Source organism: Cebus imitator, unplaced genomic scaffold (genome assembly GCF_001604975.1).
Source record: "Cebus imitator isolate Cc_AM_T3 unplaced genomic scaffold, Cebus_imitator-1.0 Scaffold115, whole genome shotgun sequence".
In the NCBI taxonomy this organism is placed as follows: domain Eukaryota; kingdom Metazoa; phylum Chordata; class Mammalia; order Primates; family Cebidae; genus Cebus; species Cebus imitator.
Genome location: NW_016107430.1, coordinates 5,594,322 through 5,621,568, shown reverse-complemented (window position 1 = coordinate 5,621,568; position 27,247 = coordinate 5,594,322).

The following is a 27,247-nucleotide window of genomic DNA, read 5'->3' as shown; positions in this document are numbered from 1 at the left end:
CCCTAATTTCATTTATCTAAGCTGCTTTAGTTTGTGCCATCATCCCATGCTTTCATCGATACACGTTCGGTAACACCAGATCCCCCATGTGATCGGAAAATAATCAAGGACACGCCCCATTTTCTCCAAGCTCTTTGACCTTCCAGAATGTCTTCCCCTTGTATCCTCACATGCGACCCCAGCCCAGCACATCTGCAAAGAGAATGCATAGAATAAAACTTAAGACTGAAGTGAAACCCTATTCGTTTTTGGAGAAATACAAATGAAAAAACAAACAAACAAAAAAACGATTTCACTTCCCAACCTCCAAATTTAAGAAGACTGATAACATGTAGTGCTGGCAAAGGTAGGGAGAAAGGGACACTCACAAATGCTGTTGGTGGAACTGTAAATTATCTCAACCACTTTAGAGCGTATCTGGTAGGATTTATTAAAGTTAAAGTTGTTAAGTCCTTTTGACCCAGGAGCAATGCTGCTTCTGGGAATCTATCCAACTGAAATAAAATTACCAGTTCCAAAGATGTATGGGCAAGGGTGTTTCTTGTAGAATTGTCTATAGTAAAAAAAAGAAAATCTTATATTCTGTGGAATACTACACAGCTATTACAAAGAATAAAGCAGATCTATATGTATTGACTTGAAAAGAGATATATAAAATATTGAGTGGGGAAAACAATACAGAGGAAAATATGTAGCATATGTTTCTGCTTTTATTAAAAAAAAAAAAAAGAAAAAAGAAAAAACAGTAATAAGAAATAGAGCCACAGAAGTCTGGCCACATCTGGAGGAAGGAGTAAGGCAGGGCTGGGGCCTCAGCCCATCAACACCACAGATGGCTTTGAGACACATGGATGAGTAGACACTGCCTGCTTTGTGTGGGCAGGTCACCGTGTGCTCAGCCCCGACCTGTTCAGGGCAGCCCTTGCCCCTCTCAGCCTCCGGTCAGGCCAGATCTGATGAGGGATCTGGAGAAGAACTAATCCCAGCTGACCAAGCTTAAAGCTTGCACCCCAAAGCAGGCAGAGAAACCTTGCAGGACAGGCTCTCTACTTTTTCTCCACACTGAGGTGGAGCAGCCACCATGAAGGTCACTCAGACGCCACTGAAATGGTCATTGGGCACCATCTTGGATGAGAGCCCACTGTGGCAGACAGCAGCAGTCCTTTCCCACAAAAGACAGCTCCACACAAATCCACACACACACATGCAGAGAGAGACAAAGAGAGACAGATAGAGAGATCAACACCGAAAACCTGAGTGAACCAGTCGTCAGCCATAAGCAGATAAATGAGGTGAACTGACAGCATTTCTTTAGCAAACTGTGCAGAGAGCCTGAGGCAGGGTGAAAAGATTTGAAGCTTAAGAAATTAACAAGCAGCTGCAATTTGCAGCCTAATGAAGTGTAAGGCCCAATCAACACCTTTGTGAAAGGGAATATGGTGAGCACTTCCAGATCTTTCCACCCAGCCCAGGGCCCTTGTCATGACACAAGGTAAAGATTTCCTACCACAGATATTGCTCCTAACAATGCCCACAGGCTCCCAGCTCTGCCTCACTGACCCGCATCAGTGTAGAATGGGAGAGAACAGTTCCAGTTCATAGCTTCTAAGTCTTAATTCAGAGTCAATCTAGACTTGTAGTATTTGAATTTTGGAGTTTATTTGTAAAGCTCACAATTTCAAAAATAGAGACATCATAGTAAAAGCTGAGGAAAGGATATCCCCAAACCGTTAGCAGTTGTTGCTTTTGGGAAACAGTATGGGTAGAGAAGGAACTTTGCTTTTTATTCTGTGTCAGTTGAATATTTATAATGAGCAGATATTACTTTTGTAATTTAAAAACTTATAGAATAACTAATGTTCTTCAGACACAATGATTTGTTTTTTTTCTGTTTGGCTGTACCTTGATATTGGAAGTTTAGAGGATCACAAATTGTCAAAACAGGGAGGGAACATAAAAGCTCATCTGGACTCATCCCCTCAAGGTTAAAAAGAGCTCAGAGATGGGGAAGTGGGGAGGAGTCATTTCACCAAATTCATGGCAAGTTACTGTCAGAGGTAAGGCTAAATGCCCTGGTCTCCTGATGCCCAGGCATGGCCCTTTCCCTGCATGTTGGAGACCTCAGCTGCAAATTTGACTGACAGCCTCCTCTCGACACTCAAGGATGGACAAGGACCGGTTCCAGTATGCATCATCCCTAAAGCCAGTGATGGCTCAGAACTTAACCTGCATCTCAACCACCTGTGGCCTCTAGCTGCCATCCAGGACTCCCGCTTTTATCCAGACACATTCCATCTTCACTAGGAAATGGGTGATAATTACATGAGCTGGTTATTGTCACCCTCTCATCAGCTCTTTGCCAAGATACAGACAAGATGTGGAATATGAAAGGAGACACTTTGGGAACCACTGCAGCTGGATCTGCAGATTGCCAGCCCCACTGTGACATGGCTAGTGTCTTCAGCCTCTTCTCTCATCCTTCCTTGTTTTGCATCCAACATTTCAGACATAGGAAATGGCTCATAGAACAAAGACCCACCCCATAGTACTATCAAAGTGCTTTTCCCCTGGGATTTTAAAAAGAGCCCAAGTACCTGAATTTTTCCTTCCTCCCCAGGTGGTCTCAATGTGCACTTCATGGTGAGGCTCTTCTTCATTATGATGTACTTTAGAATACTCTATTTGCCAGAAATATCTGAGTCTCATCACACTTTGGTGCCAGAGCAGGGCTTTGCTTGCAATTGGCAATTGCGAATTGTTTTCAGGTGAACGTTTGTTGGATTGAATTGCTTCAAGGTGCCTGGCTTGAGAAGGTATTGGGGGGCTCTCACTTCCTTTTGGCATCCTCCATGATCTTAGGTGAGAAAGATCCTGCTCTTCTATGGATGTGGAGGTGGGAGACTGGTCTTGGCAAAAGGAGCAAACCACACATTTGAGTCAACTAAGTCAGTCAAACCAACAGTCAATTCCAATTGTGAGCAGCTGACCCTGCAAAAGGATTGAAGGCAAGAGGTTCAAACTGCCTGACATTTCCCTGATAATGTCCAGTTGGCCACATTCCAAAAAGCAGGCCACTCTGATCAGACGTTCCCACTTGCCTGGGCTTCCAGAATGACTCTGCCTAGTAAACCTTCAGTCAAGGTTGAAGGGAAGTTCGAATCTGGCCCTATTTGACTTTTCAGCACCCAGGACAGCACCGAGCACCTAGTCGCTGCTTGGTGCTATTTGTTGACATATCCTGGAGCTGAGGGTGGAGGGTTTGAGCATTAATACCCTTCAGCAATGAAAAAGCAACCCTTGCTTCTCTAACTGCACCCGACGGGCCACCAAACTTGTCCAGACCCCTGAAAACCAAGGCCAGGAATTGTGGAAGGTGATTCCTTTAAAACCACACCTGGACTCAGACACTTAAATAGGCCAAGGTACTACTGTGTAGGCAAGGCGGTGTTAATTAAAGCAGCCTCAAGCACCATTAGTCAACTCCCTCCAGATAGGGTGTCCTCTCAATATAAATCAGCACAAAACAAATAGTACAGACAGACTTGTGCTATGCTGTCCCCACCGCTTCCAGTCACAGAAGAGAAGGAAAATTTTAAATCAACAAAATTTTCATATTATACTTATCCACCATATTATAACATAGGCTAAAGTCAAACAATCAAGTGTAGAAAGAAAAAATGAATATCCCTCCCTACCCCAATAACATCTCCACAACCACCACCGCCATCCCTCAGGCGTGTATCCTTTCTCATCTTTCCCTATGCTCACAAAGAAACATAGACACACACACACACACACACACACACACACACACCCCTTCTGGTTTTCTTCTCCTCTAAAAATACATAAGCATGAGTTGTTTGTTTAACAATTGCATATTATACCATAAGGGTAAACCATATATTATTAAAACATTCTCTTATTCATAGGTGTATCAGTCAGAATTCTCCAGAGAAACAAAATCAATAGGATGTGTGTGTGTGTGTGTGTGTGTGTGTGTGTAGAGAGAGAGAGAGAGAAACAGGATTCTCCAGAGAAACAGAATCAATAGAATGTGTGTGTGTGTGTTCCTATATATATACACATACATATACATAGAGAGATAGAAAAAAATTATTTTGAGGAATTGGCTCACAAGATTGATAATTTGCAAATATTCAGGGTAGGCAGGGAGGCTGGAGACCCAGGGAAGAGCTGTGGTTCTGATCCAAAGGCACTATTATCCTGGAAGAATTCCCTCTTATTCCAGCATAGTTCTTACCAGAAAAAGGTCACTTTTTTCCTATTACAGTCTTCACCTGATTGGATAAGATCTTTTCTTTTTCTCCATTAAGATCTTCACCTGATTGGATAAGATCTTTTCTTTTTTTCCATTAAAGTCTTCACCTGATTGGATAAGGCCCACCCACATGATGAAGGGTAATCGATCTGCTTTACTCCATGTCTGCTGATTTAAATGTTAATACCTTTCCAGAAACACATACAATAATATTTGATAAGACATATGGGCACCATGGCCTATCGAAGTTGACACATAAAGCTAGCCTTCACAATAGGCATTCAAACATTTACCAAATTGTTTCTCAATGCCACGTTTCACGCTCGTAAATTTTTGTCCACATAATTTTGTTTCATCCCTACAGTCATCCTGAGAGGTAGATATAATTACCCTGTTTCACACATGATGAACTGAGACTCCAAACTCAGGTTCATCTAATTATAAGTTTGAGTTCTGACTCGCTCTCCCACCAGCTCTGTGAGCTTGAGCTGTTGGCTTAACCTCTTGCTGTCAGCTTCCCATAAATAAAATGAGCTTAATAACACATCTACCTGTAGGGTTGCTAGGAGGATTCGATGAGATAATGCAGGTAAAGGGCCTCACACTGCATAAGGCTTGGTAGACGATAAACATTCAGTAAAGACCACATATTATTTCTACTATTGTTCTGGCGAAGTAGGCCTGGACCCCACTTGGACAAAGCCCAGGAGCATTCCCGCAACACGTGGATGTAACAGGTGCATAAACTATTTACAAACCACACCGTCACCCACAAGCTGGGGAGGCTCCTTAATTAAGAAGCAGCCCATCCTGCCACCTGGCAGCATGTTTCCATTTCCTGGCCTGAGCTTCAGTGTTTCCACAGTTGGCGCTTTGCAGAGGAGATCTGAGAAACATTAGCACTCTCTGAAGCCCACGCTCCAGATCCACTGGGGAGCCCACCTCTCCATCTGTCCAAGCATGCACCAAACAGCCACGAGGCAGAAGTCATTGCGAGATGTATTTAGAATGAGCTTTCGATTACTGAGGTGGAGGCCGACTGAGCTCCATGCTGGGCAAGTTTTCCAGTGAACACCTCCTCTTGTCCGGGCCCCCAGGCCATTGCTGAGACAAAGTTCAGAGTTTGGATGCCACCGTACACCTTGGGGCCACTCTGAATCCACACTCCCTCTGTGGCTGGACTCGCCCCAGGAACTCAGGATGCTGAGAAGCCACTGCCATCTGTTCATACCTGCTGTTTCAAGCCACCTAGGGTGGGGGAATGATTTATATGGAGAAAAAGCCTGGGACATCAGACAGGACAAACTGCTCTGCCCCCTCATGCACACACAGGCCACCCCCATTTAGACGTGGGAACTGCAGTCACCATTTCCTCCAAAATGTGAATTGCTGGGACCCAAAGCACCAATTTCTCAGCTTCTGAGCTAGATACAAGGGATGTGAGATGTGAAAGTTGATGGGTTCAGGAGAAACTGATTTGCCCCCATGCCTACCCCCATTGCCCTGTACTGTGTAAAAAGGCTCCACGCTAACAGAAGGGAGCAGGGTTGGAAGGAACGAAGTGAATCTGAGGCTGAGTGTGGTGGCTTATGCCTGTAATAGCAACACTTTGGGAGGCCAGGGTGGGCCAATCACTAGGTCAGGAGTTCGAGACCAGCCTGGTCTCGAATGATGATACTTGTCAACTTGACTGGATTGCAGGATCTCTAGATAGCTAGTAAAGTATTGTTGCTGGGTGTGTCCGTAAGGGTGTTTCCAGAGGAGATGACACATGGGTCCATGGACTGGAAGAGGAAGGCCCACTCTCAATGTGAATGGGCACCAACCAATCAGCTGCCAGTGCAGCTAGAACAAAGCAGGCAGAAGAAGAGGGATAAGCAGCTTGCTTGCTGAGTCTGCTTGCTCTCTGCTGTCTCTCTTCCCACACCATGCTGGACACTTGCTTCCTCTCCTTTTGCCCTTGGGCATCAGACTTCAGGCTCTTCAGTGTTGAGATTCTGGAACTTGCATCAGCAGCCTCTTAGGAGCTCTGGGGCCTTCAGCCTCAGACTGAAGGTTGCACTGTGGGCTTCTCTGGTTTTAAGGCTTTTGGACTTGGACTGAGCCACGCTACCGGATTTTCTTTCCCCAGCTTGTAGACAGACTATCATGGGGTCTCCCTTTGTAATCATGTAAACCAATTCTTCTGTTGGTTCTGTTCCTCTGGAGCACCCTGACTCATGTAGTAGGTGACAGTGGGGGACTCCTGGGGTGTAAAGATGTGACTATCAGAGAAATGCAAAGAGCCAAAGAGAGAGGGCAGCCAATGGTCCAGGGTATTGCCAACACTGGGGCACTTGAGAAACAGCTCAATACTGGCCTGGCATTCACAGCTCTGGCAAGCCCCTAAAGCAGGCATGACAAAGAACACATGCCCCAGCCTCCATCAGAATGCCAATTGCATAAGCAGGCCTTGGCCCATCTGTCCCCAGGGCTGAAGGGGAAAAGTGGGCTACGACCAAGCTAACAACTCCAAATATACCTCCCCTTTCCCCAGTGAATGGACAGACTAAGAAAATTTGAGCTGGAAGAAATAAGGCCACCTGCATTTAATCAACTGGGTGTTTGGAGTGAAGAAATAAAATCAGCTCTGCAAGTCCACAACATCACATTTTTCCCAACACCACCTCTACAACCGTTGAAATTCTATATGCATTTCATAGGCAAATGCCAATAAGCATGTGACTCCTTGTGATAAGTAGGTTTTTCTTCATGTAGCATTGAGAACAAGATTTTACATATGGCTAGGAAAGGCAGGAGCCTATTTTAGAATTCTTGAAATGAAGATGGGACTATCACACTAAGAATTTCTGTACTAGAAGGAGTGGCACTGCCTCTAGGAAACTCCTAGCTCACATCATGTCTTGTCGGGGAAGGATTTATTTCCCCTGAGAACCTTCTGTTGTATCCTAGCCTGGGTTCCTCCCAGAAGCTTACTTGAAGATAAGGATTTGAGAACAGGAGGTCTGTTTGGGAGATGATCTTAGAAAGTGTTCTACAGAGTGGAAAAGTGAGTCAGGGAGGGGAAAGAAGCCCATACTTCCACCAGGTGACTTCATGAGCAGGTAACCACCTGGGCAGCTGGTATGGTGCAACCCCACCCACCACAACTATCAGGGTTAAGAAACTGGGTTCTTTTTTTTTTTTTTTTTTTTTTTTTTTTTTTTTTTTTTTTTTTTTTTTTTTTTTTTTTTTTTTTTTTTTTTTTTTTGAGCTGGAGTCTTGCTCGGTCACCCAGGCTGGAGTGTAGTGGCATGATCTCAGCTCACTGCAACCTCTGCCTCCCAGGTTCAAGTGATTCACCTGCCTGAGCCTCCCGAGTAGCTGGGACTACAGGCATGCATCACCACACTCAGCTAATTGTTTGTATTTTTAGTAGAGATGGGATTTCGCCATGTTGGCCAGGATGGTCTGGATCTCTTGATCTCGTGATCCGCCCACCTTGGCCTCCCATAAATCTCATGCTGGGATTACAGACATGAGCCACCATGTCCGGCCAAAACTGGGTTATTTATTCACCCATTTCTTTTTCTCATCAAACAAGGACTGCTCCTGGTGTCACTGACTTCCAGGCACTGCAGCCTGGCCTGCACCTGGCCTGAGCAGTGGGTGATTATGTTTCTCTCATTACATCACTAGACGGTCAGATATAATGAGAGGAACAGCCGACAGCCAAACCAGCCATGCTGCCATGCCAACAACCAAAGCCCTGAGTCCTCTTCATATAAATTTTTCAAGCCTGTTCTTCATCCTGTAAGTATGCAATTGAGTTTTAAGACCCAACTGTGGGAGTTTACATTTATTCTGCTCCTCCCTCCAGCTTCTTTATTTTTCTTCCTTAATTTCAACCAGTTATTTCAACCCATCTAGGTAATCTTGGAATCTGACTCAAACACCTAAGTATTAGCTGTTCCTCTCATAACGACATCTGACCATCTCGTGATAAGGAACCAAAACATACTCCCCTGCAGTAGCCGCATCACTCACGGCATCGTTTCAGATTCCCCCCGCAGCCTGGGATGGCTGGAGATCTGGCCTCTATAGCTATTCCTTTCCTTGATATCCTCAAAGACAAACACAGGTCCTTTGCATTTTAAGAGTTTTGCTGATGATTACTGAGAGAAACTGGATGTGGAGTAATAGAGTAATGAATATGAGGAAATCACAGTCTCAGAATTCTACAAAGTCCATAAAGTCTTGCCCTTTGTCCACAGGTAAAGCCCTCTCTGAGACGATCACTAGATAACCTTCATGGAACATCTCCCTAGCTTTAATTCCTAAAAATGGGCTTAAGCCCTCTTCCACCTGTAATTGTGGGTACCCCCCTCTCCTATGTGAAGATGACATCCTGCAGAACATCAGGTACCCCCCTTCCTCTGGTGGCCATTTTACATTTGAGATCTTGAGATTGTGAGATCCTTAAATCACTGATGCTCTGTTCAGCAAAGAACTAATCCTGTCTGAAAATTTCTTCATGGGCACTCATCAATGTTTCCAGCTGATAAGCAGAAACGTAACATTATCCAAATTTTAGTTGTGTCTACCTTTGAGTCATTGGTAAAAATGCGAAATAGAACAGAACCAAGCACAGAGTGCTGGACGACAGCTCTGCAGACATTTTTCTCACTTGCCCCCAGCGAAGTCTTAACATCCAGCTCCAAATCAGCCCTTGCGAAGCTCATCCTTCCCATAAACAGCTAGATGGGGTCATAGACAAAGGCAAAAGTCAAAGCCAGGTCTAATATCCAGAACATATAAGGAACTCTTAAAACTCAACAAAAAGATAATTCAATTTTTTTTAATGGGCAAAGGACTTCAACAGACATTCCTCTAAAGAAGATATACAAATGGCCAACAAGCATGGAAAAGATGATCAACCTCATTAAGGGAAATGCAAATCAAACCACAAGGAGATGCCACTCCACATCCACTAGGATGGCTGTAATAATTTTTTTTAAATAATAAGAAGAATTGGCAAGGGCGTGAAAAAATTAGAACTCTCATACATTGCTGGTGGGAATGTAAAATGGCTCAGCCACTGTAGAAAATGGTCTGGTGGTTCCTCAAAAAGTTAAACATAAAATTACGACATGAGGCTGGGCACAGTAGTTCATGCCTGCAATTCTGGCACTTTAGGAAGCTGAGGCCAAAGGATTGCTTGAGTTCAAGAATTTGAGATAATCCTGAGCAACACAAGGAGACCTCATCTCTACAAAAAATAAAGTTAGCTGGATGTGGTGGCACATGCCTGTAGTTCTAGCTACTCAGGAGGCTGAGGTGGGAGGATCATTTAAACCTGGGAGGTCAAGGCTGCAGCGAGCCATGATTACACCACAGCACTCCAGCCTGCATAACAGAGAAAGACCCTGTACCAAAAAAATAAAATTAAAAAAAAAACTATATGATTCAGTGATCCCACTCATAGATATATACCTAAAGAAACTGAAAACTGTTACTAAAACAAATGCATGTAACCACATGTTCAGAGCAACACTATACACAATACCCATAAGGTCCAATATCCAATTTGGACTTCAATGGAGTGTGTGTTGTCCAGATCATGGGAAGCCAGGATCCTAGTCCTTTCTGGGCTTGAGCTGAACTCACGTGGAATCTAACATCCACTGCTTGGGGCCACCATGGGAAGGGGCCTATTAATCATGGGCACTGGAGAGTTTTCAGAGTAGGGTGACCAGGACAGCCCAAATGTCCATCAATGAACAAATAGAGAAACAAATTATGGTATGTACATATAATGAAATATTATTAAAATACAAAAAGTAGTGAAGCACTTTATTAACTCATAAAAAGAAATAAAGTATTATTAAGCCATTAAAAAAGGAATGAGTGATAGCAAAGTGGATAAACCTGAAAAACATTATGCTAAGTGAAAGAAGACAGACAAAAAAAGTCACACATTATATGACTCCATTGATATGAAATATTCATAATGGGTAAACCTACCAAGACAGAAGGAAGACTAGTGATTGCCAGGGGCTAATGGGAAGGAGGAGTGGAGAACAATAGCAACTGCTTACTGGGCACAGGATTTCCTTTTGGAATGATGAGAATGTTTTGGACCTAAACAGAGGTGGTAACTGCATGCCATCCCCATCTAGCTATTAATGGGAAGGATGAGCTTCTCTTGGGCTGATTTGGAGCTGGATGTTAAGAAGGAACTGGGGGCCACTGAGAAAGATGTTTGCAGAGTGGTTCTCCAGCTCTCTGTCCTTGGTTCTATCTAGCATTTTTACCAATGAAAGTGGACACAACTAAAATATGGATAATGTTAAGTTTCTGCTTGTTAGCTGGAAACATTGATGAATGCGCCAAATGCACAACATTGTGAATGCGCAAAGTGCCACTGAATCATTCACTTTTAAATGCTTAACTTTCGGTTATGTAACTTTTAACTCGTTTTAAAGGGGTGGGATGGGGTGGTGGGGAGGGTTAACATGGGGAGAAATGCCAGATATAGTATGCACTTAATGTAAAATAAATAAATTTTTTAAAAAAAGATTTGGTAATGAATGATAGAATGAAAAAACATATATATCTAGTTTGCACTTTCAAGACTGTGAACTTAAAACTCAAGGATTGGCCTGTATTAGTCCGTTTTCACCCTGCTGATAAAGACATACCTGAGACTGGGCAATTTACAAAAGAAAGTGGTTTAATTAAAAGCTGAAACCCCTGATAAAACCATCAGATCTCACGAGACTTATTCACTACCATAAGAATGGTATGGGCGAACCGCTCCGGTGATTCAAGTATCACCCACAGAGTCCCTCCCACAACATGTGGGAATTATGCGAGCACAATTCAAGATTTAGATTTGGGTAGGGACACAGAGCCAAACCATATCATTACCTTCATCTTCCTAAAACTGCATTGAAATGACCAAAGAAACAGAAAACTAAGATCCCTGAGACAGAGAGCAATGCCTGCAGTAGATTGAAAAACAGGAGAGTATCTGGGAGGAATGAAGACTCCTCCCTGAATGGATGGAGGAAAAATGGTCAGTAAGAAACAAAATGGCTAGTGATTCATACAAGAAAAAGATGGCCCTTTCTGAAATGTGGGCAGGAAGGTTTTCCAACAGAGCCCCGTGGAATCTCTCAACAAGACAACAGGGGCCTAGGGTGAAAGAGCAATGTGAATCAGGGGGCAGCATCCCAGCTGGCAGGCTGGTGGGAGGTGTGCACAGGTTGCAGGCAGAGCATGGTGGTGGTTGTACCAGCAAGTAATTGGGTGTGGTGTGATCCGAGCAAGTAAGGAGACAAACTTAGTGCAACAGGCTCCTGTCGTGGCCAATAAGACTAGAAAGAGGTGGGCTAACTGTAGGTCATCTCAACAGGCATGATTTAAAAAGTCAAAGTCCCAAACCCACAGCCCAGTACCAGAAGTCCTAATTCACTGAATTTCAGGGACTGTTCTAGAACCAGAGCAAGCATGACCCAGCATATGCATCTATATCCTGTTTTATTTTTTAAAAAACACCCTTACCACCTGGGACATTCTTATATTTTCTATTCTGATCTAGTATGTTTCATTAAAAAAAAAAAAAAAAAGATGCTGGCCGTCACCCAATTACATAGTTTAATGTAGCCTAGATCTCCATGGTAACTCCACCACTATCTATACACAGACACCCCTAAGATCCAAGCTAAAATAAGAGAAGGGGCATGGAGGCAGAAAATAATCAGAAGGGGAAATTTGCAGGTTTTAGGGATTCTTTCAGGGTGCCAGGAATTCCTGGCATCCCACAATGGAGAATGCAAACCAAGGACATGGGACTTTGCTACCCACCTGCTACAAGGGAGGCCCCCACTTGATCTGCTCTCAGCAGATACATAAATAGATTTAGGCAAATCAAAGACAAATACATGTGTCATAATAGGAAAAAGGGCCAAAGGCATGAACTGGCAACTCATGAAACGTGTGACAAGGACATGACTTACTAATTTATGAATCGTTCCCCTGACCCCTAGCTCTCAGGAGCCACTGCTGTCTGCAGGAGTGAGAAAACTGGGGAGGAAAGGAAATAACTTTTGAGAAGTCATTTTAAGTTAGGAATTAGAATTTCTTTAATGTTCTTTGTGAGACACAAGTAAAGCCTGATTCCTTTTTAATTACTTCAGGCTACTTGTCTGTGCTTCTCTGATTAAGCTGCTCCATGCAGAGCCACAGGGGCCTGACTTTCACACGAATGAAGAGATGCCAAACCTCCCTTGAGATCAAAGGAATGCAACATCACACAACAGTGTGAAGTCCTTTGAACCCACCAGACAGGAGAAAATAAAAACACCAGTGCCTGCAGGATTGTAAATTGTACACACTTTCCCAAACGCAACCTGTTGCTAGGAGCAAAATTTAAATTGCACATGCTCTATGACTCAGCAGTTCCATGCCTACAAATTTAGTGAAGGAAATCATTACAAAAGTACCTACATCTATTTACAAGAAGGCGAACACTGAAGGTAACCTAAATATGCATTTACTATCATGTATCTGCCTACTCAGGGTCCCAGACACACATAAGAGCACTTAAAGTCTTCACTTGAGTTTATCTTCATGTCAGCTCCGTGGGAAGTATGCTATCATCTCCATTTCAGAACTGAAGAAATTAAGACTCAGGAAGTATAAGTGACATGTCCAAAGTCACAGCAGGACCACATAACAACCTGGCTCTTTGGTTACAGAGTATAACCACACGACAACCTGTTAGACAGATGTTTACGAGCGTTCATTTATGCCACAAGCGTTCATTGAGTGCACATTATGTGCCAGCCACTATTCTAGATGCTGAGCAAAATAGGCCAATGGCATGAACTGGTAATTCACAAAAAAAAAGTGAAGTGTGTGGGACAGGAATATGGCTCATTCACATGGGAACGTTCCCCATTTGTAAATCCCCAGGTGACTGAAACAGAAAAAACCCCCGTCCTCCAGCTGCTTGTAGAAACTTGACTACATGCTAACATGGGAAGACGGCTACAACATGGTGAGGCTGAAAAAAGCAGGTCAAGTGATTCTGCTGCATGTAGATATAATGTATTTATTCATTCAATTAATATTTTTTGGGCAGCTACTTTTGTCAGGTACTTCTCTCACTGATTTATGAGATTCTCAAAGGCCTCAAGGAACTGGCTCTTTCTGTTTCCTTATTTAGAGGTCTACCCAGAGCCAGGCACAGTGGCTCATGCCTGTAATCCCAGCTCTTTGGGAGGCTGAGGTGGGTAGATCACCTGAGGTCAGGAGTTCAAGACCAGTTTGGCCAATATGGCAAAACCCCATCTCTACTAAAAATACAAAAATTAGCTGGCTGTGGTGATGGGTGCCTGTAATCCCATCTACTCGGGAGGCTGAGGCAGGAGACTCACCGGAACCCGGGGACAGAGGCTGCAGTGAGCTGAGATAGCACCATTGCACTCCAGCCTGGGTAACAGAGCAAGACTCCATCTCAGGGAAAAAAAAAAAAGAGTTCCACCAAAGGGCAGACACAAAGCCAGTGCATTAGAAAAGGTTATTGACTAAATGAGTGAGCAAAAGAGAGTGGAGGCATAAAAGATAGCAAACTCTGAAACATCATTTACTTAAATTATTAATAAAATTATTACAAAACGGACATTCTTGAAAGAAAAAAAACTAAAACAATTTAGAATAGAGGGTGAAATTCCTCCCCCTCTATCCAAACTTTAGAACTAATTATTGACCCTTTGACTGTATAATTTTCAGACTCCCAATCATGCCCTTCAAAAGAAGTCTCCCCTATTTCCCTGTTGTCGTGCCCTATCCAATTGCCAATTTTATCCAACCATAGAATTATTTTGTCATCAGACTATTTGTTCATTTTTCTTATTGCCCCATGAGAATGTAACCTTCACACCTAAACTTAAGAACAAAGAAAACATGCATCATGCCATATAGCTGAATGACTAAGTCTGAAAACTCTGATAAAGAATTTCTTTCATCTCAGGAGTAATAAAAACTATCTCTAGTTTTTGTTTCTTTTATTTTCTATTTTTTCCAAGACTGAGTCTCACTCGTTGCCCAGACTGGAGTGCAGTGGTGTGATCTTGGCTCACTGCAAACTCTGCCTCCTGGATTCAAGTGATTCTCATGCCTCAGCCTCCTGAGTAGCTGGGATTACAGGCACCTGCCACCACACCCAGCTAATTTTTGTATTTTTAGTAGAGATGGGGTTTCACCATGTTGGCCAGACTGGCCTCGAACTCCTGATCTCAAGTGATCCACCCACCTCAGCCTCCCAAAGTGCTGGGATTACAGGCATGGGCCACCGCACCTGACCTGTATCCATTTCTTGCGCCCCTGCCCCCCACCACTCTCCAAGTTTTCCCCTTAAAAGCTCTATATTTTGAATGCCCTTGGCTTTTTGAAGCTCTGATCCAGAAGAACCCATTTTTGGGAACTCCCTCAAGAGTCCATGGGTAAGACATTCTATCCCTAGAATTCTAGGGGTGTTCTGAGGGTCAGTAACTGGACTAACCAAAGCCCAGCTTCTTTGCCCCACAATATCCCTGTCTGAGACTGGGGCCTCTGATTCCCTGACGTGCCAGAGTTGCAAATGTGGATAACCATGATTCAATGAGACACAGGTATATGTGTTTTCTCAAGATGTGACAGCAAAAGCAATTAAAACAGCATTAGTTGTGCTTTTGTGCCGACTTATGTTCTTAAAACTAATTATTTGTTCATTAAGGCTCCCAGCCTTCATCAGAGGCTTTGTCACATGGAAATAGCCGATGAGCTCGACTTGTGGATATGAAATGAAAGGCTTAGCAGAAGCAAAAGATGCTCCACAATTATGAACAGCCTCTGTCTCTGAGGTAATCAGAACCAACAATTCTCCATGAGACCTGCAAAGCTTGGGGTTAAAATGAAGACATATAATTCATGGTTGGCTTATCAGCTCTTTGTGATATGAAAAATGAGCCAGAAGCTTTATTATCTGGACTTTTGCATGTATCTTCTTGATGTGCTTCCAGCTATAGACCTTTGACCATTCTAGAAAGGTGGGATCAAAAGTATACATTAATCACAGTTATTTATTTCCTCTCTCACCTGAGAGCCTATTAAAATGAAAGTAAAAGACCCATAAAAGTTATAAACACAGATTGATAAAGACAACAGGAAGAGAGACATCAGTAGACAAGAGATATCAACAAATTGGCCAGGCACGGTGGCTCACGCCTATAATCTCAGCACTTTGCGAGGCCAAGACAGGTGGATCACCTGAGGTCAGGAGTTCAAGATCACCCTAACCAACATGGCTAAATCCCATCTCTACTAAAAATACAAAAAGTTAGCCGGACATGGTAGTGGATGCCTGTAATCCCAGCTGCTTGGGAGGCTGAGGCATGAGAATCACTTGAACCCAGGAGGCAGAGGTTGCAGTGAGCAGAGATTGTACCATTGCACTCCAGCCTGGGCAACAAGAGTAAAATTCCATTTAAAAAAAAAAAAAGAGAAAGAGAGATAAATAAATTTCTGGAAGCTAGGAAGTGGGTGGATGTGATAGGTGATAATAGGTAAAGTAGTGTAGAGAAAGCCACACTAAGTGTAGACATAGAAATGGATGCAGTTCAGGAAGTAATCTGCTCTCCAGAACCCTGTAGTAGTTGGGACTCAGAAATTTCAGACACAAATGGAAATGAGATATGGGACTAAAATCAGGGTGGTTGAATTGATTATCTCTATATGAAATATCTTAATCCACTCTTGGACCAAAACTCTTAGCAACTATGTAGAGATGTCTGAGTAAAATATTGAAGGATGAATCTCAAGATAAGTTGATAGTCCATGTATTAGTTACCTACTGCTGCATAACAAATGGCCCCAAAAGTAGTCACTTAGAGCAACACATATTTATTTTCTTACAATTTCTGTGGATGAGGAATTTGGGAGTAGCTTAGCTGGATGGTTCTGGCTCAAGGCTTCTTATAAGGCTGCAGTTGAGATGTTATCCAGGGTTGAAGTTTTTCACTATGGCCATGTCCGTTTGTTCATGTGCTGTCTATGGCTGCTGTAATGCTATGATAGCAGAGCCGAGCAGTTAGAACAGAAACCACATGCCCATAAAGTCTAAACTATTTGGCTTAACTGGAGCTGGATGATCCATTTTCAAGATGGCACACTCTTACGGCTGTTTCCTGGAGGCCTCAGCTCCTTACCACATGGACCTCTCCACAGGGCTTCTTGAATGTCCTCATGGCATGGCAGCTGACTTCCCCCAAAGGAGAGAACAAAGAAGAAACAGATGCCTTTTATGACCAAATCTTGGAAGTCACACATAGTCACGTTAATCATATTCTCAGCAGAATCAAGTCACTAAGCCCAATCCTCACTCAAGGAGAGTGAAATGAAACTCCCCCTCCTGAAGGGGAGCATGCCCCAGAATCTGCGGACGTGTTTTGAAACAACCACACTCCAAGAAAACAGACTTCCACATTCTGGTATTTAGGGGTTTTCCATCTCTAAAGCCAGCTCCTTTAGCAATATTTTAGAGCAAATTCCACAATTTAACAAGCTCCCCTCATATTCATAGACTACCAAAGCAACTCTACATACCTCAATTTAAATGCAAATTGTCAACCAGGACACCAGATATTTTTTAAGAGAAAACAACTTGCAATAGAAAAGAGAATAACTCAACAAAAATAAAGGAAAATACTGACTCCTAAGGGATTAGAGACAATTCAGGAAATATAAGACAATTGGAAAACAACAAAAAACCTCTGGTATCTTCAGGAAGGATCCAGAAGATATTGCATCTATTATAAAATAAAATAATTATATAAAACAGAAACAATTAGAAAACAAAAATTTAAAAATATATGGCCAAAATTATTTTTAAATCTGTAAAAGGATTGTTTTAAAAAGTCATAACCAATAGTTCAGAAAAATACAAAAACAACAGCAACAAAAAAAGAGATGGGAAAGATGAGAAAAGAAAAAAGATATACTGAATAAATTTGGAAGATTCAAAAGATATTGAATACCTAAAATGAAAGAGAAATATGTGTGTGTGTGTGTGCACGTGCACGTGTGTGTGTGTATGTGTTTTAAGAAAAGTAAGAAACTTATCAAAGCTAAAGGACATGAGTATCGAGTATCAGTTTTGGAAGTTTCACTAAGGGTTCAAGCATAGTCAATGAATAAAGTATAATGTATAGACAGTTCATTGGAAAAATTAAAAATGTCAAGCACAAAAAGAATAGCCTTTGACCTTATAAAGCAGAGAGGTTGGCAAACTACTAATCATGAACCAAATCTGGCCAACCACTTGTTTTTGTCAATAAAGTTTTATTGGAAATTGCCATGTTTAATTGTTTATGTATTGTCTATGGCTGCTTTCATGCTACAACGGTAAAGCTGAGCAGTTAGAATAGAAAACACATGCCACCAAAGTCTAAACTATTTGTTATCTGGCCCTTTACAGAAAAAAAAAATTTGCTGGCCTCTGTTCTGAAGAGAAAACTTAACAGAGAGAGAGAGAAAAGTTCATCCCCGAAAGAACAAAATCATCCTGGCATCAGAAACTTTTTATCAGCATCACTGAATGCCAGAAGGTAATGGGAAAATGCCACCAAGGTGCTGATGGAAAATAATTTTTACTCTAAACTTCTATAGTCTATATTAAATGCCAAAATAGTCTAAAGGCATTTTCAGACAGCAAAGATTCAGAAGATTTACTTCCCATGTACCTTTTTGAAAAGTTACTTGAGGGTATGCTCTGGATAGACAAGGAGGTAAAATAAATAAATAAATAAACAAACAAACAGGAAAAGATGCAGGAGAGAGCAGATTCACTAAAGCAAAGCCCTTGGATGGCAGCTGTGCAATATGCCTAGACAGCATTCAGCAGAATTAGACCAGGAAGATGGAAAAAAGATGAGAGGGACAATTTGAACAATATAATCCTGCCCTGAGAATTCAGAAATAGTTAAGGAAATGATAGGGTAGTGGTAGGGGAGCAAAGACAACTGCCATTGTGGAACTTCTGGATCCATAAGGGGCCTTGACCCTAAGCTTGTGTGCTGCTGCAGAGACTTGAGACCCCCTGAGTTATGGACTAAAGAACAGGTCCAATTCCCAGGAGGGATGTCCCCTGACAGAGTCTGGTGTGTTCTTCCACCAGGAAAGTCTGGTGGTTGGAAAACCAAGGCAACTTCCCTCATGACTAAAGTGTAATTTTTTCACTAAAGGGGCTAGATAGATTTGGTTCACTTAGACCCCAAAACTTGCCAAGAATGATGAATCTCAGGAAGAAGGCTTCTGCTTTCCTGGCAAGTGCCAAATCCAGAGTACCCTTGCCTGTGGTCTTGAAAGAAAAGGATGTGTGAGTCCCGTGAGCACTGCCCACGAATTCTTGCTGGCTCCTGGGTTCTAGGCTGGGTAAAAGCAACATCAAAGATGGAAACTTGAAAATATTCTCCAGAAGTCCCAGATTCCCCCATCTTCTGTGACTCATTCCTCACTCCCACCAAGAGCCTCTTCCTCCTCCTCTTCCTCCTCCTCCCCACCAAGCCCACTCCTTCTAGAAACTCTACAATTCTTTTTTTTTTTTTAAGTAAGGAAATAACTGTATTGACCTTGTTTCAAACTTATTTCCAGGCTTCTTCAATTTAATTGCCTACAAGTAACAAATTGTATATAAGCAAAAACTGAAACGAGCTGCAGTGTCCAAGGGGCTTGGGCTTAAAAATATTAGAGACCTAGATTTTATCAGATTTATAAACCAACTTTAAACAGCAGTCGAGGCCAGCCTTGGTGGCTCACGCCTTTAATTCCAAAACCTTGGGAGGCTGAGATAGGTGGGTCACCTGAGGTCAGGAGTTCAAGGCTAGCCTAGCCAACATGGCAAAACCCCATCTCTACCAAAAATACAAAAAATTAGCCAAGTGTGGTGGTGGGCACTTGTAATCCCAGCTATTTGGCAGGCTGAGGCAAGAGAATTGCTTGAATCCAGGCGGCTGAGGTTGCAGTGAGCTGACATTGTGCCATTGCACTCCACCCTGGCCAACAAGAGTGAGACTCTGTCTCCAAAAAGAAAGAAAGAAAGAAAGAAAGAAAAAGCAGTCTTAGAGTAAAATAGAAGCTCCCAGTAACTTCTGCAGGTTTTAGCTTCTTCCAAAGCTGACTTAATTCAGTTTGCCTCATTCTTGGAAGCCCCATCCAGATTCTCTGCCAGAGCTGGAACTTCTTCATCATCATCCTCTCCAGTAGCAAGTGGTGCTTTTTCATCCCCAGACTGTTTGGGCAGAAGTTCAGCCCATCTTCCTAAACTGGTTAGACTGTCTGCATCACGCTGGCTTAAGATGCTGGGTAGCGTTTCCATTAGCTTCTGTGTCTCAGCACGGCGTGTAATAGTGAAAGCGTTCTCTGCCAGAGATGCCTGAACTTTAGGGTGGTTAAAGTGAATCACTGATCCTTGATCCACTTTAACTTGTAAATGTATTCGCCTCTTCAATACCAGATATTTTTTACCCCTAATTTTTTTTTTTTTTTTTTTTTTTGGCGGAGGTTCACTCTGTCTCCCAGGCCGGAATGCAGTGGTGTGATCTCAGCCCACTGCAGCCTCTGCCTCCTGGCTTCAAGTGATTCTCCTGCCTCAGCCTCCCCGGTAGCTAGGATTACAGGTGCCTGCCACCATGCCTGGCTAATTTTTTGTATTTTTTTCAGTAGAGGCAGGGTTTCATCATGTTAGTCAGGCTGGTCTCGAATGCCTGACTTCAGGTGATCCACCTGCCTCCATCTCCCAAAGTGCTGGGATTATAGGTGTGTGCCGCCTTGCCAGCCCCTAACTTTTTTTTTTAATTCCATTTATTTATTTTATTGCATTTTAGGTTTGGGGGTACATGTGAAGAACATGCAAGATTGTTGCATAGGCACACACGTGGCAGTGTGACTTGCTGCCTTCCTCCCCATCATCTACATCTGGCATCTCTCCCCTTGCTATCTCTCCCCAACTCTCCACCCGCCACCGTCCCTGCCCTATTTCCCCCCTAACTTCTTTAAGGAGAACTGAAGTTATTTTTATCATCTGCTCTAGCTGTTCTATGAACCATCTTCTTATTTTTACAACCAGTTCCTTTCCCACCAATGCACATACTCGTGCCTGCAGTTTGACAGGTTTTTTTCTGGTTCATGATTGTCTCTTCCATCTTGTCAGAGCAAAAAAGGGACCGTGCAGGGTTGGGTTGGCACTCAGGGTCTCAGGTAGACCAGCTGACTTAGGCAAACATACACGGGGATGCAAGATGGCGGCTCCGCGACTCTTACCTCATTCTTTAGAACAAAATTAATCTCTTTCTGTGAATTTCCAGGCATATTCTCTGGCCTATTTTTTCAAAACCAAAGAGTGTATCCGTATAGCCAAAGTCTCTCAGCCAAAGTCTATTTATCGAGAGATTTCACAACCAGTAAAAGCGGCTTTAAAATCGTTTTTAAATACAATTTCTTTTTCTCTTTACCTGATTTCCATTTTTTCAGGTGAGGAAATTGAAGTCAGAGAGGTTAGGTCACTTGCTGAAGGTCACAGGGCTGGGACTGGAGCAAGGAGTCGGTCAGGATTCAAACCCAGAAATGTCTGGCTCCAAAGCCAGGCTCCAAATTTTCACTTCCCATCCCTTCTCTCCCAGGAGAAGGACCTCATCACTGGAACTGTCCTTACCAAGTACCATTCAAAGTCAGGGCTCCCAGTGGAATTGTCTTCATTCACAATTCCCGGGTTCTGCTGGAGAGAACCTGATTGGCCCAGCTTAGGTCATGTGTCCCCTCCTTGGACGGATCAGGCAGAGGCTGCAGGGCAACCTCTCAGCCACCAGGGCCATTCTCAGGGAAGACAGGTGCGCAGCGAGCTGGAAGGCCATCCCGAGAGGAGCCTACTACTGATGAGCAAAATGTTATTATGCAGAATCGATTGATTTCATACCGCCGTGTACACTATCATCAATAGCTATGTAGAGTGGTCATAATATTTCACCAAATGTGCTCTGGCTCCCCACTCTGAGCAAACTTCCTCTGGCCCAAGAACAGAAAATGGAAATGCATTTCCTCTTTTCCTGTGTTCAGGCGTGGGGTGATTACTTGGCAAATAGCCCCGTCACATTTGGTCATCTAGGACATTTTTCCTACCTAGCAGCTCCTCTTCCTAGACAGACCCAGAGACATTTCTCAAAATGTTCTGCTCCAACAAGCATGTGACAAAACAGCTTGTCTGCTGGTCTCTTTCTTGCCGAAATGAGACCATGATGTCAAAATTCAGTCCTTCACACATTAAGAAACAGTCTGATAATGGAGAGCTAGTTTAATTTCCCAGGGAAAATAAGATGCCTCTTGACTAGCGAAGCTCCCCATAACCCCAGGAAGAGGCATAATTATCTTCTTCAGAGTCAGTCCCTTGTGGATCCCCTAATTAATTGTAAACTATAGATGAGAGCTGTTCAAAAGTAAGTGTACAAGGTTAATTACTGGTGCATTATGCTTAGCACAATTTTGCTGGGCACATCTGATAAAGTGATGATAAACTTTTTGCAAGTTCCTCCCCACTGTCAAGTGGATGAGTTGAGAGAAACAACCCCGAGAGTTACTGCTACTTTGGTAGGCTAGTTATTGAGGTACACCAGCATTATCAAGGGAAATCAGCTCTGCCTGTGACTGAGTGGGTCCTTGACCTTTATACACTCTTACACATGCAAGTCCAATCACACTACATGTGCACACACACGAGTGTGCATGTACACACCCATGTGCACACAGACAAATGCATGCGTGCACACACACTAGCAGATGTTATGCAAAGGGCATCGGCATCGAAGTCCAGAGAACTGATGTTGAGTCTCAGGCCTCATGCATTGGGCATTTTCTTACTTGAAAACAGAGTCATTCCAGGGCATTCTGCATAGTTCCAGCCTCCTGTTAGGAATCAGGAACATTAACATGGTCCAAGCTTAGAGCCATCCTCATTCCTCTTTGTGGCAAAGATACACACACATATTTGGAGATTCTGTGTCCATGTGGCTTAGTGGCACATACAACATAGTGTACTTAAGGATTGGTTCGTACTAATTGTCACGTTATTTCTCCTTTTTGGCTCCTGCCAGCTCCTGCTTTGGAGCCTACCAGAACATAAGGAGGCTAAACAGGATTCCAAATGAAACACAGCCCAATCCTTCATGTCCCTCCTCTCCTGGGAGAGACCCTAACAGCTTGGTGAGGAATGTGGGTTGCTATGGGGATGAGCTGTGACGGAAGCAGGTAGGTATAGGCAAGGGTATTGCAACACCAGGAAGAAAGAAAAGGGAAAAGTTTGTCTCTTGGGTTGGCCTTGAAATATTACAAGACTACTAAAGGGGAGTGACATTGTCCTTCCTGTCCACAAATCCCTGCCTCTGCATGCCTATTCCCTATCCCTTCCCAAGAGTGGAGATGTTGGTCTGATGGGTCAGAGCCCATGTTCTGCCAGCAGGCAGGGTTGCTGCACCTTAAGAGAAGGACCTTGGGTGGACACAGTGGTTCACGCCTGTAATCCCAGCACTTTTAGAGGCTGATGTGGGTGGATCACCTGGGGTCAAGAGTTCGAGACCAGCCTAACCAAATGGTGAAACCCCATCTCTACTAAAAATACAAAAATTAGCTGGGCATGGTGGCGCATGCCTGTAGTCCCAGCTACTCGGGAGGCTGAGACAGGAGAATCGCTTAAACCCAGGAGACGGAGGTTGTATCAGCAAGATTGTACCATTGCACTCCAGCCTGGGTGACAGAGTGAGACTCTATCAAAAAAAAAAAAAAAAAAAAAAAACAACAAAAAAAAAAAAAAAAAAAAATAAAAAAAACATAAAAAAAAAAAAAAAAAAAAAAAAAAAAAAAACCTTGGTAATATTCCCTCTTCCCTTCCTGCCTTAGACTGGAACAAGCAGATGCGAGGTGCAGCTCAGAGGGTGTGGAGGGAGCCACATAGGTGCAGATGGGAGTCTGAAATGAGCCAAGGAGAGAAAGCCTTTGCCTCTGCCTGTGAGGACCCCCAAGGGCACCTTAAAGGGTCAGCTGCTGCCCCTGAAGAAGAAGGGAAGTGTTGTGGCAGACACATCGCTGCGTGAATAGGTGCAAGAGCGTTAACGACAAGGCTTGTTTGGGGGCTGCTTGGACATTTGCCAGCGCTGGGTAGCATTGGGGAGACGGAGGTATGAAGGTCCCTGAGTGTCAAATGAGGACTTTGGACTTTTTTCTACAGGCAATGGAGGCTTCTGAGAAGGGAAGTGATACAGTTCATCCTTTGGGAAGCTGAGACTGGTGGCAAGTGTCAGGAAAGTGTGGGAAGGGGGAGAGATGAGGGCAGGCTGAGACAGCAATCAGAAGCTATGGCATCGTGATCTCAGGAGGGGACGGCAAGGTGGAGGACAGGTCATGGTGCTGGGAACAAGAATGAGTAGGAAGGTCAGGTAGTCCGGGGCTCAGGAATCACTGTCTATGCGGGGAGAGAGCCAGCGGCTGAGATGGCTCTGGGGTTTGATCACTGAGGCCTGGGTGAATGGCGGCGCATTTACAGAAGAGCACACAGAAGAATGTGTGAGCACACACACACATGTACACATACATGCATATACACATGCACACACACATACACATGTGTGCACACCTACATATGCATACATGTGTGTACACATGTATGTGTGCACATATACATGCATGCATACATGTGTATGCACACACATACACATGCATGCACACATATACACGTACATGCACACACACACACACGTACATGCACACACATACGCATATGTACACACACAAACCCTTCACTCCTCAGCCAGTACTTATCAGATCCCTATTCTCTGGAATTCTTTCCCTTATTACTCCCATACATGACTTAAATAATAACATTAAAGCCAAATAGGGTCACGCATCATTTGGGCACAGCTATATTAAATTGAAATTTTCTGTACCTAACCAGCTCTGGGGCAGGCCAAAAGAGACTCAGAAAGGACAAGCAGTGTGGCTCATGTCGCACAGCCAAAAGCTGAGAGGGTAAAGTCTTGACTCTTGACTTCTGGCCCAGTGCTCCTCCTGCCATGCTCCACTGAGGCTGCAAGGAAACCGTGAGATCAGCTTGTCCAGCCCTCTCGTTACCCTTCTTTATGACGGTTTGTATTGTAGTCAGGAAACTCCTGTTAATTGTTCTTTTTGCCACCACCATCGTATTTCCTACCTCCAAAAAGGAGCACAGGCAGGGAGATTATTTTGACATATTTCCTGAAGACGCTGTTTCTAGAGCACTTGCCTGATAAAAATGATATATTTATTCGGGACCGCCAAGAGCTTGCCGAAATGAGGAATTTATCTGCATAGCTTTTGTTATTAAAGTGATTCTTCTTGTTTATTTCCTTCTAAGCTACTGATTCCATCTATAATACATGAGTTTCAGGTAATAGAAATCTTTCATGCAAGTAAATATTTTAATAACAACATTATGGTCTTGATTCAGCGTTACAGGCAATAGCCTGGCACAGGGAACAAGCACAACGCTGGAAGCCTAGAGACCTGGGTTCCTGTTTGCACTCTACATCTGTACCCATGGCCAAAATCCTGTCCTCTGTGAACCTCAGTTTCCTTCTCAGTAAAGTGTAGTAGGTGCTATACACCCTCCCTGACTCACAAGGGCCACTGTTAAGATCAGATGAGATGGCAGCTCCAAAGGTTCTGGAGATGCTGCAGGCTTTGCTATACATGGGCAGGATCAGAGTAAGATACTGACCAGAGTAAAGACTTAGGAGTGTAACAGAGAGACTTAAAAACACGGTGGCTTACATGAGATAGTGTCTGTCTTACACAAAGACGGGCGGGGGTCAAGAAAGGGTGAATGGCCTCATTCTACAAGGTCATTTGGGGCAGGCTAGTCAGCACGACCAGCCTCAACACAGGTTTTCCATCTTTGTGTCCAAGTGGTCTCCTACCATGGTTGCTTCCCAACAAGCAAGAAGGTAGCAAAAGGAAATCAACATCAAGTGAGTGTGTCTTTAAGGTGAAACTCACCTGACACTTCCACTCACATCCCATTGGCTCAAATTGAGTCACGTGAATCACTTGGTTTCTCTAGCCACAAAGAAGGCTGGGAAATGTAGTTTCAAGCTTGGCAGTCATATGCCCATCTAGCACTTGGGAGATAGAATGAATAGTAGGAGACACTTAGCAGTATAGGGAAAATGACCACTCAGGATAATGGCCACAGATACGGAAGGGCCCACAAGATCTTTAGGAAAAGCAAACAGCCAATTGGGTACAGAGCAAGCCTACAGTCATGTGTCTGCCTCAGATATTTTATGCATATTCGTACTCATATGAGCACACCTGCAATCAGAGACCAACACAGGTAAACAAAATAAGAGTGAAACTCAGCATACCTCCTGGCTGTCAAGGTGGTGGAGATCCAAGAGACAGATGGTGGTGAGGCCTAAGCTGAAGCAGCTACATTGGAGAGAGGTATGTGAGTTCAATATCTATCTTGCCTTTCCAACTCTGGAAGAAGAGAGCCCATGATGAGTTCAGCTTGAGGACCACAAAGAGAAGAAGGTCTGAACAGACTAGACCTGGGAGGGTCACAGACTTTAGGACACATCTCAAGTCAGACATATTGCTGGTGTTCACTGCTCCATCAAGCTGATAACCATCCACCATTTTTTCCCCTCAATGAGGCTGTCTTCACCATTTTGATCCCCACCGAAGTCTGCTATCTCACACCCTTCAGCCACATGCATTGTGGCAGGACTAATATCTGATACCCCAAACAAGGTGACTCTTGGTCAGATTCAACCCTGAGCCCTGCCCCACCCAGAACTCTTTCACGTGTTCTCCAAGGTCTCTGCTATAAACCCAGGAGGGAATGCAACTGGTTAGTGCAGCACATGTCAGAATCCTACCCCGGCCACCAGTCCTAACTCATGACAGGGGTAAGAAGCACCCCAGGGAAGAAAGAAATGTCAAGTCCAAAGTGATCAAATGGGAGTCAGTCCATGAGTACAACTGTCATGCTAGTAGAGGGCGAGTCCCTCCCAATAGGCAGTACCTCACACAGCAGACCATTGGAAGAGCCTCCGGAGTTCACTATTCACTATTCACATACCACTCAACATACATTAACAGTTCAAGTGGATTCACATCAGCTCAACCATAATTATTTGTCAAAACCACTTTTTCCTTCATTATTTCCTACTGAGAGTGTGAGATTATACAAATTTATGTTGTAGCTATCGCAGATTCTAACAGCATCAGAAAGGAAGAGAAATTAACCCCCTACTTATTAGGAAATGTTTAGCTCAACTCTCTAGGAGAAGTCAATTTACTAGGTTAAATTTTCTGAAATTGCATGAAGACACTAGTCTGACAATGCACCATAACAGAGTGGCATTATCTGCTGTTTTACTATAGAAGACCTGCTGACAACAACCTTGATAATTTATAGCTAAAAGGTATTTACCAAGAAGTCGTCTGGCTAATTCTGGCCTGAACCAGAGACTGGGACCCACATTGTTTCCTGGAAGACTTGGGTCTTGGTGAACAATAATAATAATACATATTGCGTCCTTTCAGTTCTAGGCAATGGATACTGTGCTCAGCCAGCAACACACAAGCATCATTCCCCATGTGGACCATGGCCATTCCTTCCTAACTGCTCTCCCACATCTGTGCTGGCCCCTACCCCACACCCCACCCATCTTTCATGGTATACCCAGAGTGATTCGTCAAAACCAAGATCTGATACTATCCTTCTCTCCCACCACAGGGTCTTTGCACAAGCTCTTTCCTCTGTCTGGAATCCTCTTTCTATCCCTTTTCACTTTCCTATTCATCCTTCAATTTAAGCTCTTTTTTGCTAGAAGCAAAAACCAAAGTCTTTACAATGGC